Below are 18,478 nucleotides of genomic sequence, written 5' to 3' on the forward strand. Positions count from 1 at the left end.
TTGTTTTCTGAGATTTGGATTTACATGCCATGATATTGATCCCTATTATTATTCTTTATTTTTAACATTTTTATTAGATATTTTCTTCATTTACATTTCAAATGCTATCCTGAAAGTCCCCTATACCCTCCCACAGCCCTGCTCCCCAACCTACCCACTCCTGCTTCCTGGCCCTGGCATTCCCCTATACTGGGACATATGATCTTCGCAATACCAAGGGCCTCTCCTCCCATTGATGGCCCACTAGGCCATCCTCTGTTACATATTCAGCTAGAGACACGAGCTCTGAGGGTACTGGTTAGTTTATATTGTTGGTCCTCCTATAGGGTAGCAGACCCCTTCAGCTCCTTGGGTCCTTTCTCTAGCTCCTCCATTGGGGGCCCTGTGTTCCATCCAATAGATGACTGTGAGCATCCACTTCTGTATTTGCCAGGCACTGACAGAGCCTCTCAGGAGACAGCTATATTAGGGTCCTGTCAGCAAAATCTTGCTGGCATATGCAATAGTGTCTGCATTTGGTGGCTGGTTATAGAATGGATCCCCGGGTGGGGCAGTCTTTGGATGGTCCTTCCTTCTGTCTCAGTCCTATTATTCTTAAACTAGGATTTCATATTAGAAACCTCATAACTCAGCTGTCTAGAAAAGTAGTGACCTCACTGAATTTTGAAAAACAAATTCCCTAATTATTCTATACATAGGGATATTTAACTTCCTCAGGCATGCCAGAAAGTGAATTCCTTCTTTAAGCTCCTATTTAATCACATTTTCTTAAACTACTCCACACACAATTGTTATGTTTTTCATAGGCCATAGATTTCTTATACTATATTAGAATCTAAATCTATCCCTCTCAGGGGTCTGTGAATAACTTTAGGGTTAGATTTATATCTCATTCTTCTTTGAAATTTTAGCATTTATCCAAATGTCTGATTCATTTATGTTAAATAAACATTTGTCATATTGAATAAGATTCCTGAGGTAAAATAAAAACATTAGCTAACACTGTTCATGTATTTATATATACATGCATGTATATAGATATATGCAATTCATACTCTCATGTTTTAGAGACTGATAGATGAACTTGAATAAAAGCAGAACCCTTTTCTGGAGTTGAATGGAATGAATAGATTTTTTTTTAAATGAGTAAAAACCACCAGAACTTGATAATAAGACCCTATTTCTGAAAATAACACATGTACTTAAGCTACAGGACATGGAGAAATCAAGCCAAAAATTGACCTGGAAGCTTTCCCCTTACTGGCTAGTTTTCACTTGCTAGTGAAGCAAGGTGGAGGTGAAGCTGCTGGAGGAGAAAGTCATCAACAGACTTAGCTATCTGTGAACTCCATGAGCTACTACAGCAACTAGGTGGGCAGAATGTACCTATTGTTGAAATAATGATATGACTTGTGTGGAAATAATCAATTACATTCTTATTGTGCTTAAGGCCTTTTCCACATGAGGAGACTCATGCCTGCTACTGTAACTTTGGCCAAAATCCTATTGGTGATGAGGTCATAGGCCCTAGGGAGAACCTACCATGACTGTTTTACTAAATGAGCATAATATCACACTACCTCCTAAATATTTATCTTGATACCTGGAGATCAGTGTAGCTCTCAGCCCTTATCAGAGATACCCTTATAGTATCCTACATAGACTCACAACTGTCAAAGTGGTGATGAGCACTTCAGTAGAGTGCTCATCACCACTGACATCTTTATCACACTCCCATCCAAGGGTCACAGACATTTACAGAATAATGGGAGGAAGACTCTAAGCGCCAGAGACTGGGGGTGGGGGTAGGAGACTGTTACAAAAGAGTGTCTTATGGACATGACATGGTAATTGCGCTCATGAACTCATGGAGGCTGTAGTTAGTTACCTGCCCAAGATTGAGCCTGTCAGCATTGTATCATGGAAGGGGGATGAGCTTATGAGGCTTCATATATTCCCTGAGGGAATACTGACAGTAATGGTGGCTAAGAGGAGGGAAAGTCACCTTCTTCAGTGATAAATTGCCAATGCTCCCTGAAAATAATCTCCCACCCATGGCCATGGAGGAAACCTTATTTAAATGTAGTGGGACACACACACACACACACACACACACACACACACACGAACGAGACACAAAAGTAAGAAGGGGACTTGTTAAGTACTCTTATACAGGCAGAAGAGAGGGAGAGAGCAGATGTGGCATGGGGGGTTGGTGGAAGGGTAACAGGGAAATGAGGTATCATTTGAGATGTAAACAAATGGAGTGGTTAATAATAATAAAGAAAAAAAAGAGAAGTGCTTCAGTGGGAGAGGTATGGACATTGAAAGAGGGGAATGGAGTGATGAGAAGGAGTAAAATTCATTACAAAACTGCCAGACTTAAAAAATTAATTAAAAATAAAATTGAAAAACTAAGCAAGATAAACAATCAGCAAGGGGAAAGTGGGTTTTATAATAGTTTGTTATTACAGAGCTGAAATAAGTCGTCTTGGACCAATTTGAATGGATGAGGGCCCCAGTTCACTCTGCCAAGTCGATTTCAAGAGCTCTCTGAGCGTATCTTAAACCAAAATGTCCTCATGAAATGACTTTTCAAATTGAAAATATATTTCTGGTATCCTATCTTGAAACCAGCCTGAAAGTTACTGGAAAAAAATCAGCTACCTGTGAAAGTTTGCAGGACAAATTGTGGACCTCAATGTGGTTAGCAGTGCAATGCAAACCATCTTTGCTATCTTTGCTTTAGCTTTCTTCACAGAGAATGTTCATAAAATTCCCAATGGGATAATATATTGAATAATGGAATATCGGCTAAAATAAAGCAGCTTAGGTAATACCTGTATGTTCTTGCTTCTTATTCTCGATGGAGGTTAAGAATTTGGTATTATCTTTTTCTAGGTGGCTTGGTATAACACATATATCTGTCTGATATGACTGTATGCAACAGTGAGGTTGATTGGTGAGCTATGCCAGGTACCTGGCCAAACAGTCTGATTCCATCTGAAGAAGGCCATGCACAGAAAAGCTTATGTTTTCTTCCTAAAGGATAATTCTTGGTAACTTGCTATAGAAACCTGTAGATATACCACCATGCTTCCATTTGCTGAGCTACAGTCATATACAGTGAGAGCTAGTTGCTTATGACGGCTCATCATTGGACACTTCCCTAAATTGTCCTCTGCCACTTGGGAGTTCCTTCCATGGAAATTCCTGGGAGATTATACTTCCACACTGGAGGTTGCCCATAGCCAATTACTGACTGCTTTGAGGGAGAAATATAAAATCCTGTCTCTCCCTTGCCACAGTGTAGTATATCTATGCCATTTACATTTCAGAGTTTCTTGGGAGATCAGGATGGGCTAGACTGCAGCTGGAACATCATCTTTGCATCTCTTCTCTCTTCTCTCCCACTTCACTTTTTTCTTCTTGAGTCTTCCTGAGAACAGTTTTGTAGTGAATCATCAGTACTACAATCTCCATTTCCCATTTTATTCCTAAATAAACTGACCTTAGGCATGCGACTCAGCTTTAATGAGCTGGCATAATAAGATGTTCAAAATAAACTGAAAATTTCAAGACCTATGACTGAAATACACTGAAAAAAAAACCCAGTGATCTTGGTATGAAAATTATTGAGGACGAGGCAGCAAAACCTGGCACAGTACAACAGGATTCTACCCGATGTGTTGAGACAATTGGTATGGTTGAAGAACACCCCCTAGGTATGTCAATCAGTGATACGTGCTTTGATGTAGTGATCATAAAACTTTTGTTGGACCCTAATGGAGTGAAAAGGAGTCATGGGTCCCCGACTTCAGTCCATTGGTTGACTGTAAGTATCTGTGTCTGTCTTGATCACCTGCTTGTTGAGCCTCTCAGAAGGCAGTCATTCTAGGGTCCTATCTGTAAGCACACCATAGTATAAGTAACAGTGTCAGGCCTTAGAGCCTCCTTTTGAGATGGATCTTAATTTGGGCCTGTCACTGTACCTCCTTTCCCTCAGTCTCGTCTCCATTTTTGTCCTTGCAGTTCTTTTATCTATCTATCTATCTATCTATCTATCTATCTATCTATCTATCTATCTATCTATCTTTATTTATTTATTTAAATTTATTTACATTTCAAATGTCATCTCCTTACCTGGTTTCCCCCACTCTTGGAAACCCCCCATATCCCATCCTCTTTGCAGTTCTTTTAGACAGGAACAATTCTGAGAAAGAGTTTTTGACTGTGGAATGGCAACCATATCTCTTCACTTGATGCCCTGTCTTTCTACTGGACACAGACTCTACAAGTTCCCTCTTCCCACTGTAGGGCATTTCATCTAAGATCCCTCTATTTGAGTCCTGAGTATCTCTCACATCTTATGTCTCTGGTACATTCTAGAGGGTCCCCCCACCTCCTACCTCCTGAGATTGCATATTTCCATTCATTCTGCTTGCCCTCAGGGTTTCAGTCCTGTTTTCCCCCACCCCAATACCTGATCACTTCCCCTCCCCCTCCCCTCTCCCACACAGATCCGTCCCCCTCTCTCCCTCCTATGATGGTTTTCTTCTCCCTCCCAAGTAGGATTGAAACATCCTTACTTGGGCTCTTTGGCTTGTTAACCTTTGGGAGTTCTGTTGGCTATATCCTGGGTATTCTGTACTTTTCTGACTAATATCCACTTATTAATGAGCACATACATGCATGTCCTTTTGGGTCTGGGAGACCCCCTATAGTTGAATGAGGGAAAGGCTGGAAGAAGTTGAGAGGGAGGGTGACCCCATAGGAAGACCAGCAGTCTCAAATAATCTGGACCCCTGAGATCTCTCAGACACTGAGCCACCAACCAGGCAGCATACAAGAGCTGATATTTTGTGTGCTACCAAGTAGGAGGTGCCAACACTTGAAGATCATGAATTTATGATAGTTCTGGGACAAATAGTGAGTTGGAGGTTAGCCTTGGTTTTGTTATAGTAATACCTATAATCACTGCCTTGCTCAGCCATCATTAGAGAAGCTTCTTAAAGTAAATGGGAACAATCACAGAGGAACACAACTGGACAATTCAAAGAAAGGTTGAAACATTGGAATACTAAGTTCTAAATTGGATGTCTTCATCATCCACTTTTCTTGGTGGCTTGGGAATCTATGTGAAAGAGAAGGCAAAAGGATTGTAAGAACCAGAGCGATGTATGGTACCAAGGGAACAGGGTTTTCTAGACATAACAGAGCTGACACACTATGAACTCACAGAGACTGGGACTGCACACATGGAGCCTACAATTTTAAGCTGCATGGAGTTCTCACAGTGCATAGAGCAAGTGGTAGCAGCTCACATCCCTAACCAAGAAACTGTCTCTAATGTAAACCTGTTCCAAAGGAAAAAATACTTTTTTTTTTCCAAAGGAGTCTCACTGGGTATATATAGGGACCACATCTAAGTGTGGGCCCAATATCCAGCCGTAGATGGCCAACACAAAATGAAGTTATGGTATGTTTGTAGACTTTTTTTGTCTCATATTACTTTGGTTAATTTTTGTCTTATTGATTTTGTTTGCTTGTTTGTTTGCATTTGTTGTAAACTACAGTTCCCAATTTTTGTTTTTATATTTTGTATTTATACTTTTTTATTTTTTACTGAGATTTTTAGGAATTTTTGTTTGTTAAAAAAAAAGAAAAAAGAAAAGAAAAGAAACAGAGTCATGGACAGTGAAAGGATAAGAATTCCTGAGTTAGACTATGCTTCCATACCAGACCTCTCACTGGTCACATGATGCTAGATAAATCTCCTGTGTATTCGACACAGCCCTGAAAAAGGGGTAGTGCTGAACTTACCAGAATTAATTTTCTAGTCTTGAATGAATAGAAACCTAGTAAAGAAATGAAGTTTAGCTTAGAAAACAAGTGTGTTGGCAACCCGAGTTTGTGTCCTAACTTCATTTGTTCAAAATGATACCTGGAAGGGTGATTTGGGCGTAGAAGGGGATGTAGTAGTAGAGGAGATGGCATGGGCTGAAGAACCTGATGAGGAAGTTTAAAACTGCAACTGCGAGGAACATTATACAGTAATAACTTTTGAAGCCTTTCTTGGTAAATCTCAATTAGAGCTCCTCTATACGACTGTGGTAATTCTATTAGAGAAAGGACATTCACTGCCTCATACTAGGTCACCTGGTTTTAGGGAATGCAATATGGCTCAGATGCTAGGTGCTCCTGGAGGATACAGCTTCACATTAAAATCAATACATAGCAGTGTCATCACAAACTCACCATCTTTCTCCCTCCCCTGTTGTGTATAGAATTAATTTTCAACTTTAATATTTCTATTTTATTCTGTGTCCATATTTTCTGCTATATGACTTTGCAGCATCCTCCTCACCTCTGTATGTGAGGACTCACACACGTGAATGCAAAAGTAGAACACTGGGTGTCTTCCTCTATTGCTTCGTAATTTATTGACTTTAGACAGGGTTTCTCAGTAAATTGGAGGCTCATCATTTCAGTTATGCTAACTAGCTAGCCAGCTCTTAGGATTTGCCTGTGACTGCTCCCCATTGCTGGAGTTAACAGAATGTGGAGCCATGCGTTTTAATCTTGCCACTGGGGATTCAAACTCAGGTCCTCGTGATTGCAGAGCAACTACTATTACCCACTGATCCATCCTCCTCAGCCTCAACTTTTAAATTCCTCCCAGTGAAGAGGTGGACTATGTTTCTCTAATGTCTTCTTTTGGGTTTTGTCATGTAATAAATTTTGGCCATTGTTAAAAATTGTCAAATGGCCAAAATTAGAAGAATATTCCTTATTTGGCTTGCCCTCATACATTTCTGCCAATACCTTGCAATTCATGTCTCCTTGGTAGCATATTAATTCCAGAAAGAGGGTTAGAGACTTGTGGAGTAAAGACAAATCATCAACTCCAGAGCAGAGCTACTGATCCTTAGTCAATCTTATACCTTCAGGAGGTAGCCCTCTGGCAGAGAGCAATAGGACCACTCAACCAAAGCCCAACCTAGATTATTTAAATTTCTGTTGATACTTACATGTAGGCACCAAATAGATACTTACTGTTATTCACTAGATTTTTTGTGATTGTTCATTTCAAATCATTGTAGTGACCATAACTGGTTGTTAATATATCAGTTTTCTCTTGCTTCCACCATGATTTCCATATTCTAGTAGAAATTTGCTTTCTTTTAGAGACTCTATCCCTTTCAATCCTTCCACCATCATTGGTTAAAGATACACATCCAAAAGATTGGGGAGGACATGAGGATCACTGGGACACACTGACCCATCTGTTTAGCCAAATTAGTAAGCTCCCGGTTCAGTGAGAAAGCTTATCTCAAAAATTAAGGTGGTGAGTGATTTAAAAAGACATCATTCTCAACTTCTGGCTTTCACCCACATGTGGACACAAGAACACACATACAGACACACACACACACACACACACACACACACACACATACACACACAGAAATTTAGGAATGCTTAACAAGCTGATGAATCATCAAAGCTAGACTTAGAGGATAATTCTGGACAGATAATTTGTATAAAGAGGTGTAGGTGGTAGAAGAGGCAGAGGGGAAAGGTTAATTTTTTCTCCTTGGTGATGATTTCCTCATTGTAACAGAGTGTCAGTTCATAATTTCCTTTCTTGTATTTTTAAGTCTTTTTATGTAGGACTTTGATAAATGGTATAATTTTTGTTAGCTATAATGTTTTAACTATAGAAAAGAACAATATCATTTTTTACCTTGATAGAATAGGGGGAAGGAATATATTTAAAGTCTCTATATAATGAAGAAAAGCAGAGAGACTCAATAATTTTTAGCATATGATACCTTAAGGTGTTTTTCCTTTTAAATTTTCTTGGTTGCTTACTCTTACATAGGGAACAATTGATATATTTCTTATCACCATTCAGGTTAAAATACATTTGTCTACTGATCTTGGCTGATTTGATTAGCTGAACAAACATTTAAATCATTGGTGAAACTCCTCCAGCAGCAATCAGCTAGATCAGCATGTCAGGTCAAAAGAGTTCATACTGTAATAGCTGTCATCACTATAGAAAATTTTAAATAAAGACTATTTTTACTTTTGTAATTCTGAATGCCTTGGGGACCAAGTAGCAAGTCCACCCACAGCTATTGTCAAGTGTATTTCTTTTTTCATCAGTAATAAGGAGCGATCTTTCCTCTGCCTAAATTTAGTTATCCTACAAAAAAGATCTAGAGGTTTGTGTTGCAATGTTGAATTCCTAGTCTTGTCTTATCTGTTTTTCTTTTTAAACTCTCATAATTTCTAATGTAATCAGAATCTTTAATCCTAATAGTAAATAGGTGTGTCTAGAGATTTTAAGTCTAATTTTGTTTACGACATTGAACTTCTTTTCTTTTAAGATTTGGTATCTTGACATAAAGACTCCAATTTTTCCATCTTTCCTGGTAATCAGCCAGTGGTGGGAAGTGATGCTTGTTCCTTCAAAGGGTCATGTGCTCTTTTGCCTAGAAGATGTCTTTGACTGAAACTCTGATCCCACAGTCTGGCTATACTCCAGTGGAATCACACTTAAAGACAATTGACATAAACATTCTTATTTCCTTGTACTTCAGATTACAATGTGTCCTGTTGCATGTTGGGATTCCTGTGAAAGCAGACCTGGAGATGGAGTTTAGCAGACCGTTCATTAAGTAGTGCTCTTAGGGTTATCATATTGCCACTTCACTTCTCCTTCTGCTCAATTCTTCCCCCTTCCCCTCTCTCATACTTATGTGTTTTTATTTCACGAGCTTGCCATACTTGAATTAAGCAGTTATGAGAACAACAACCAAATTGATCTTTATAAAATTTTATTTATTTATTTATTTATTTATTTATTTATTTATTTATTGTTTTCCCAAAACAGGGTTTCTCTGTGTAACAACCCTGGCTGTCCTGGAGCTTGCTTTGTAGACCAGACTAGGCTCGAATTCACAGAAACCCATTTGACTTTGCCTCACTAGTACTGGGATTAAAGCAGTGCACGACCACTGCCCAACTACTTGTTCTTATTTTTATTATCACTTCCTCCTCCCTCTACTCTATCTAACCTTTCCCCAAATTTCCCATTCTCCCTCACAAATCTATGGCCCCTTTAATGAATACAACTTGCCAAACCCATGTTGTTTGTATGCATATGTCTGAAAGCATACAATTCAATAGATGGGAGCTGAGCTTTCTGTCTTTAGGGATTTGCTAGCTGTGAGCATTTTGTCATGGGTTATGGTCATCTTTTTTAGTTTTGTTTTTTCTACTGGGGGGAGTGATAGGATGAGTCAGTTAAGTGGAAGGCTTTTTATGGGAAGTCAGCATTGCTGCCATTTTCAGGCAAATTTTAAGGACAACATAAGACACTTGTCATACATTCTCAGCAGCTTGAAAAATGTCAGTAGTTTTGCCTACTGTGATCTGGAATTCTTGAGTAGAGTGGGTTTTACCATCTAAAGGGGTCATGGAGTGAAGACAAAAGGGAAGGAGCAAGGGTCTTCAGGGTAGAAAGCAAACGAGACAGGCTGGTTAATGGAACTGGCCAAACTTTCAGATGCAGTGGAGTATCAAGCCAGAGGGCTGGAAGGCTGCTGACAGGCAGTAAGAAGGAGTTAGATTTGCGGGTACGTGAGCAGGGAGGTGGGTCTCAATGTGGGAGGAAGTTTACGTTTTAATTTCATTTCCTTGTAAGCTGAAATTTTAGGAATGTTCTGCCTCACTTTGATAACTAAAATTAATTCAGTGGTATCCATGCTTATTTAAGCTGGCTGAATAATATGCTTTGACTTGTGGGCACATTAAATCAAGGCTTGAGATAGTATCATTTGCACTGGCTTTAGCTTGTCAATGTCAGCTTAAACAATTGACCAGGAAGTGCCAATAGTGTCATACAACAGGTTGTACTGGTATTATGAGTACACATGGTCTGACGTGGTCAATGCATTCTTTTAAACTCACATTTAAACTGAAGGTCATTTTTAGCACAGAACCCATTATCTTAGCAATCAGTTCTTCCCAAGAAACAAAAGCCTGAGAAAACATAAAACTACACTAAAGGAATCTTCTAAAATCATGGGGGGAAAATCATGTTTTATACACTTCATGTTTCAAGTGCTTCCCCGGCTTAAGGTAAGAATTAATACAGGGGTCAAATGCTATCCTGAAAGTGTGGTGCTGCCATTCAGGCAATGATGCTTGTCAGCAAGGCAGGGAAGGATGAGGGTAAAATGGTTCCATTAGATGGATGAGCACTCACCGTTCTTTTTTTGTGTGTGCATTTTTCATATTCAGAAAGAGCTGCTTTCAACAGCTCTTTCCCTTGGAGCGTTCCTTCTCACTTAGTGCCCCATTTGAGTCATCTTTTTCCCCCAGGTGTCAAAGCTGTATTAGCATAGCGTTTCCTCTGTACTTAGTAAAGGTGTATGTCTGATGAGTTCATTTATTCTCTTCTTCAGCAGAGAGAAACAGTAAAATCACTAGAGGGAGGCGGGAGGGCGGGGGGGGTATGCCAGGGAATAGAGTGCATGGTGAGAGGTGAGGGTAGGGGAAATGGGGCGTGATTTAAGTAGAGATGGAAGAGAAGTTATGTTACGGTGGATGTTCTCAGCTACACATGTGAGGCATTGCGTTTACTTTGCTTCATTTAGTCTTCTCAAGAATCTAGTGATCATATCTTTGTCTCAGTCGTGTAGTATTCATCAAAGACTGCTCAGAAATGGGTTTGAGCCAATAGAAAGTCTTTATTAGCCTGCTGGCAACTATACTGACTGTTCGGGATCCCAGTGTAGCACCAAGCTTTTCTCAGGGTGAGCTTTTAAGCACAAAACTTACGTTCTGGGTTGACATACTTCAGCTAACAAGAGGTTTACAGTCTGAATGGTACTTCCATCATGGAGTCAGTTGTGATAAGGTCTGGGGCCCTGTTACAATCTCCATTTTTTTAATTGGATATTTTCTTTATTTACATTTCAAATGTCATCCCCTTTCCCGGTTTTCCCCCTGGAGACCCCTTATCTCATCCCCCTTTCACCTGCTTCTATGAGGGTGCCCCCCCACTCCGGCCTCCTTGACCTGGCATTCCCCTACACTGGGGCATTGAGCCTTCACAGGACCAAGGGCCTCTCCTTCCATTGATGTCAGATAAGGCCATCTCTGCTACATATGTGGCTGGAGCCATGGGTCACTCCATGTGTACTCTTTGGTTGGTGGTTTAGTCCCTGGGAGCTCTGGGGGATCTGGTTGATTGATGTTGTTCTTCCTATGGGGTTGCATACCCTACAAATGAAGAAAATGAGCCTCATGTGTCTTTAGAGAAACTTGTCTGGGGATGCAGAAAGCATTACTGTAAACTGTGCCTGATTCAAATTCTACGCCAAGCAGATCTGGTTTCTAGCAAGTCCCTCCCACTGTGCCAGAAGTTTCTGAGGAAGGCACTGAACAGATAACCTCTGAGTAGCTGGGGCTGCACATTGAAAATGTTATACTTTCAAAACACTATGGAGGTTAAACTAGACACATCTGAAGAGCTGAATTTGTCCTAGAGATGGCATGTAATGTCTGCAAAATAAATAAATAAATAAATAAATAAATAAATAAAATAAAAAGGTTTGGGATAAAACTTACAGAGGCAGGTGTCACCTTCAATAATTCTTATCATAAGCCATTGAGGGAATTAGATGGATCAGGATAAAGGAACACCCAGGCAAGGAGAAGAAAGCAGCATTTGGATGTCAGGAGACTCAGTGAAAAATGACTTGTCGATTTTTGAGCAAATATTAAGTGATATTGTATGAGTTAATGGGAAAGGGCTGATGACTTCTAAGTCACCGTTAATGGCTCACTCATTTCAGGGATTATTTGATAGAAAATGTTTAAGTAAGGTATAACCATAACTACAGAACATGCTACAGAGCATGTGACTTATACCAACTACCTTTATTCAGAGTGTGGTCCCTGCTCCATTCCCAGGCCACAAGACTGTCAGTCAACTAGTGGTAAGCAGAGGCATTGAGAATAAGCATGTAGAAACATTTTTAGAAGATGTGTGTGTGTGTGTGTGTGTGTGTGTGTGTGTGTGTGTTTGCATCAGAGCACATGTGTAGAAGTCAGAAGACAACTTTCAGGAGTCTCTTCTCTCTTTTCACCTTGTATGTCCAGGAGATCCAAACTTCAGCTGTCAGGTTTGACAATAAGCACATTCACCTGCTGAGCCATCTCACCAGACCTAGAGACAATTTAATGACAAATTAATATTGTTGTCCTATCAAGTGATCAATGTGCTTGCATTTAGGATGCTTTAAAATACTTTTTCTGATAACTTATTTTTATTGAATTTTATAAAATGATTGGTTTATACCACTAATGGTTTGAAATGAATTGATCTATGTGACATGACAAGCTATTATTAATTAGGTTCTGAGTGCATATGGATCTACATGAAATTACATGGCTTATTCTGTTTTATCTTTTTATTTAGGAGAGAAAAGTGGGCTTTTCTTCTATTGACTGATTACTCTCTGATGTGATAATATGAGGTACAGCTGTTCTGGTAAACTACAAGTGAGTCAGGTATGTAAACTGGTTGTCTGTGGGAGGCTTTGCAAGTTCAAGAATAGAGAAACAACAGCTTTCAGTGAACCCCAACAAATATAATCATGAGATATCCTTTATTTAAAATACACTTTATAGCTGAATGTTCTTTTTAAAAGCTCCTTGTTGAATGCATTGAATGGTTATTAAATTGTCTTTATGTTTTAAGAGGACTCTTATTATTATCTTGAGTCAACATGGATTAAACACATTTTCTCCTCTAATTTATTATATCCTAATGAATAATTTAAAATTCATAGGTAAAACCCTTTGACATTCAACTGTAACTCAGAATTAGGTAATTTCAAGTGATTATTTGAACTCATAGATACGTGGCCTAATTATGTTAAAAGATATATACCTTGAGTGGGTAAAGCTGCCTGCAGCCAAGCCTAACGACTTGAATTTGATTCCCAGAACCCACATGGGGGAAGGAGAGAACTGACTCTCACAGGTTGTCCTCTGATGTTCATACACATACATCTACTGTGGCATGTACACCCCCAAATGCACACACTCAATTATATATACATATGTGTTTGAATAACTTAAATATTCACGTAGCTTTTTTTTTTAAATTTCCGAAACTGCTCTAAATTTTGTGTACATTGTTGAAAGATCCAGAGTCGACCATTTCTCTTTCCTTAAAATTCTAGAACTCTCCACTGATACGTTTGTTAATCATGAGCCTTGCTTTTAGCAGTCAGAGCACCCTGGTAAAACAGTTTCTGACCTTCAGCTTGTCATGTTTTATTTACAGGATCAGCATGGCACACTTAGCTGATATTGCTTTGGGGATTCTGGGACCTGAACACATGAAGACATCAGACAAAGGACCCTTTCTTTTAACCAATGATCTCTAGACGTTGAGTAAGTATGCGCAGGGCTCAGAGTCATTGCAATTTCTCTGGATCCTGTAAAATAAATCAGCTTCATAATTTAATTCAACAAATAGGAAAGATGTGTTTTAACGTGTAGTGATTCAAGTTACATTAGAAATTCATCTTTAGGGAAGAGTTCAGACTCATGTTGTGTTTTGTTTTCTACTCTTTTCTTTCCACATTTCAAAAAGCATGAATTTAAAAATCGAAATCCCTGAGTTTCCATGAAAAATAAACCTTTTAATATAGCATACATAAACAATTTTAAGGATTTGCAAGCTATTTTAATCTACATTGCCCGTGAGTACAAATAATGTACATTTTCCCCTAATATTTCAGGAGCTTTAAAAATCTCAACATATGACACAAAATAAAGCATTTTTTTCAGAAAAAAAATGTATCAAAATTCTTACCAAAGAATTTGTCAGCAGAAATAATTGTTCACAGGGTGACTTTTATCTTGGCCTTTTCAAGAAAGCTGCATTTGATGATCATTTTTAAAAGATCCTACTATGAACATTATTACTTTAAATGGTCTGCTTGCTATGTTTAGCTACAACATGCTTGACAAAGAGCAGTGCACATGCCCGATAAACTCTTCATAAATTTCTTATAAGCTAATACCTACTTGTCAGTTCTCAAGTCATTACTTTTGACATCAAGCAAAGATACAAATGGAAAGTGAACATACAGCCCCTGCAATCATTTTAAATGACTAATATAGATCATAGGAGAGGTTGTTAATGAGAATAAATGAAATAATATTTTCTGGCAATATGATGGTTGCTTTTATGAAGCCAAGAAGAGGTGGTTAAATTTTAAAGTTGATTAGAGTCTGCTAAACCATGGGGTGATGAAATAATGTCAAAATAAATCTAGATTAAAGTCTATTCTCACCATGGTCTTTCTAAATATCACTGTATATTTCTTATACAAAATTTAATTAAATTTCTCATTTGCTTGCTGGTAAAATATATTCAGATAAAACACATTGACTCATTTTGTGTTAGATACTACTAATGATGTGAACTAATGCTCAATGCATACAATTTAAAGTATACAATTCCCTTCATATATTTGGTGATATAGGGAAAGGTCTGAGTTCCTATTCAGATTCAACTTTAAGATCAGATTTGGTGGCTTTCAATAAATCATTTTATAGATAGATTATGGAGCTACTGTGGTCACATCATCTATCATCTATTTGCAATGGTCTTTGCCTTCTAGGATCTTAAAACATAATTGAGAAGACAAGATATACAGACATGAAAAGTTAAATCACCATCCTAGACAGTGATATAAGAGTTATCTCAAGGCAATATATGATTGAATAGCAAATAATGCCTCATGTCTCTGCACTAGTGACATTTATAGCTGTACACAGAAGAAAGCAAGGCAGAAAATGCTGTGAAAGTTCAAAGGTGAAACATACAGAGAGAGTGGGGAAGGAATTCCAGACTGGCATGCACAGGAAAGCTTTCATGAAAGAGGTAGATTGGGGGATGGTCCTTTAATGTCATTGGACTTGGATTGCTAGGGGGAAATAGGTCTGGTAACTCTATGCTACTATCTATTTCAGATTCTAAATTGTATTTCTGCCAGACTTTATTTATATCCTAAGTAAGACTGTGAATGTGCATGAGCCTGGTGACTACTTAGCAAAATCTGCAGTCTCTTCTTTTGGGGCTAGACATCATTCCCCAGCCTTCTTTAAAGTTATGTAGAGCCATGTGGCAAATATCTGTCCCAGGAAATGAATGGAAATGTACTAAAGGACTGCAATATAACAAATGATCCTGTAATTCACCAGATTTGGATACTAAAATACCTCTTGTCTTAGTTTCTGAGGGTCATCTAGGCATTTAGGAACCTACTCATTAGACAAGAGACCCTATATCAGGAAATCATTTGACACTGGGGGTGGGTATGGTGTGGACTAGGACCCATGGTCTAATACAGTTTTCCCTGGAACAGACTGTAGGTCTGTATGTTCCAGATTATATGTTCCACAATTATATGCGCCCATTCACAAGAAGCTCATGGACCTCCCTAGGGGGCTATGCGAAGATCATGAGATTACATAGGCTTCTTTCAGAGGAAGTGACTTATAAAAGTCTTCAGCTCTGAAAGCGGCATACCGTTAGAAGACCCAGCCGTGGAAATACTTTCTGCCATATCTTATTCACTGCACAGGCCCTCCCTGCTCAGAGTGGGGACAAGCTATGTGTGCTCATGGGCACCAGCAGGCAGGGCTCACTGGAGCCATAATGAGGGCTGTCCACCACAGAAAAGGCTCTTTGTTGCTTTCTGGCTTGATCTTCAAAAATCTCTCATGGTCTTTCAACTTCTGTCCCCTTTCAGCTTGCTTAAATGAAATGACACCCAGTGCAACTTCAGCCCTCAGTAACTTCACTGAGGGGGCTACTCCGTTCACCTAATGAAGGATAGAAATTGACCAAGAAATAGAGTTCTCCTGCAGTTGAGCTGCTGCACAGTTATACGTCCATTTGGTTGAGGAGTTTGTCTACCCAGTGGATCTATGTGATGTCCTTTTTCAGGCAAGGTGAGGAACAGTGGTAAATAAGTGAGCAATCACTTCTATCACATACATTTTTCCTTTACAATTCTATTTAATTTTTAAATTTATTTTTTAAATAGGATGTTTGCCTGTGGACCACTATGTGCCTGGTATCCTTGGATGCCAGAAAGGGACATCAGATCCACTAGAACTGGAGTTACACACAGCTGTGAGCCACCATGTGGCTTTTTACAACCAAGGTCTCCTGGAAGAACAGCCTCTGAGCTATCTCTACAGCCCTGGATTTATTTACTTTTTATTTTATGTGTATGAGTGTCTTGCCTTTTGGATATCTATGATGGGCAGAGTAGGCTGCCAGATCCCCTGCAATGCAGTTACAGATGGTTGTGAACTGCCATGTGAATTATGGGATCCAGGGTCCTCTAAATGCTCTTAACTACTGAGCCATTTCTCTACCCCTTCTTTTGTTCTTTTTCTTATGCTATTTTTTTTAATCAATAAATATCAGCTGAATTCCTACAAGTCAGACCATGTTCTCGATGCTAGGAGCATAGTTATAACAAGAGAGAGTATATGTTTCTTGGAGCTCATATTCTGGTGGAGTGTCTGGTGGGTGCCACTAGACCACACAGAAAAAAGTAGGCTGTGCTAATATTCTTATTCAGGAGTTGAAGGACTATGAAGGCATTAGCAGAGTCTCCTGTTTTGCTGCGGAATTAATACATTTGTATCTTCCTTAACTGTCCTGTCACTGCCAGCACTTCTCAAAATTGAATGGATACACAAATAAGTGAAGTAACTGTCTTATAAGAAATGTAAAATCTGAGTCATCAGGTCTGACTTTCTTTCTTCCTTTCTTCCTTTCTTTCTTTCTTTCTTTCTTTCTTTCTTTCTTTCTTTCTTTCTTTCTTTCTTTCTTCATTTCTTTTGATTTGCAAGAATTTTAATGAAAAATTTGCATGTATATTCTTTTATATACATTTTTCTTTGCTTTGTTTTTTTTTTTTTCAAGACAGGGTTTCTCTGTGTAGCCCTGGCTGTCCTGGAACTCACTCTGTAGACCAGGCTGGCCTTGAACTCAGAAATCCTCCTGTCTCTGCCTCCCAAGTGCTGGGATCAGAGGCATGTGCCATCACCACCTGGCTTCTTTTATATTTTTAATTAATTTATTTATTTACTCTACAACTCAGTATCAGCCCTCTTCTCTTCCTAATACCCTCTCACACAGATCCTTCCCCCACACTTCCCTCCCCCTTCTTCTCTGAGAAGGGGAGCCCCCCTCCCCCATTTCTGTCTGTCCACTCTTCTCCCTACCCCGCAGCTCCAAACTGATACCGATGAAGTAGTAGACCATGATGTAATAAGGCCCTAAGGAAAACAGGTCCTTGGAATTTAAAGATACTCTGTGCAAGAAAAGACCTCAAATGAGTGAGAACTGCAGTTCAAGGATAGGACAGCCCGAGGTGGCCTGGTTCTTTCCTCCTTCCAAACTCCTGGGTCCTGTCCTCTAGAAGCTCAGAAGCCTGACTTACCTTCCATATCGAATATGCGAGATAATTATTTGACAAGTTAGCTGAAGTTTCTGTAATTTGTGGCCTCAGCAATTCTTGAGCGAAGATCAAGAGATTAAGGTTTGGAGAATAAAGGAGAAGCCTAGGCCTGCTGCAAAGCTGAGGCAAAATTAGGAGCACTTCAATCCCTGAAGGAGGGCAGCTTGGAGTGGAATCCTCAGCTAGCTAGTTAGTTTGTTTTTTTGTCAATAAAGCTGGCTTTTCTATGACAATCAAATGGAGTGATGTTCACAGCTTATATGACAATGCTGCTTTGGTAGTGAGGCTAGTTTTTTTTTTTTCCTTCTACAAACTACTACAGAATAAAGTGGGACAACTATCACAAAGCAATTAACAGCGGCTTAGGCACTAACAAACATTGACTTCAGTTAGGCTGGATTTAAAACAGAAAGATGAAATGATTTATTCCCTAGATAGAAGAGCCCTGACATTCTTGAAAACAGAAATGGAGCTATCCCTGGAGAGTTAATAAAGATTATTGATAGAGGATGTAGGAGAGAGTAGGGGTAATGGAAGGAGAAAGATTATCCACATCCCATATTAAAGCTAGCATCTTCAGTGTGCTATAACAAAGAGAATCCCCGAAGGAGTATTTTACTTCAAGTAAATAGTATGCTCTCTCCATGTAGATGCAGCTCAGTTGTTCTTAAAAACATACATACCAGTGAATATTAAAATTTGAACTTCTCCAAAGCTTAAACCTCTTAGTATGCCTTACAATTTTCTAATATTTACCATTTCCCATCTAGTTGTCTAAGTAAGATCAAAAATTCAGGTGACAGCAGATGCTGGCGAGGATGTGGAGAAAGAGGAACACTCCTTCATTGTTGGTGGGATTGCAAGCTGGTAGAACCACTCTGGAAATCAGTTTGGCA

Source organism: Mus caroli, unplaced genomic scaffold (genome assembly GCF_978045245.1).
Source record: "Mus caroli unplaced genomic scaffold, Mus_caroli_1 scaffold_5, whole genome shotgun sequence".
Lineage (NCBI taxonomy): Eukaryota > Metazoa > Chordata > Mammalia > Rodentia > Muridae > Mus > Mus caroli.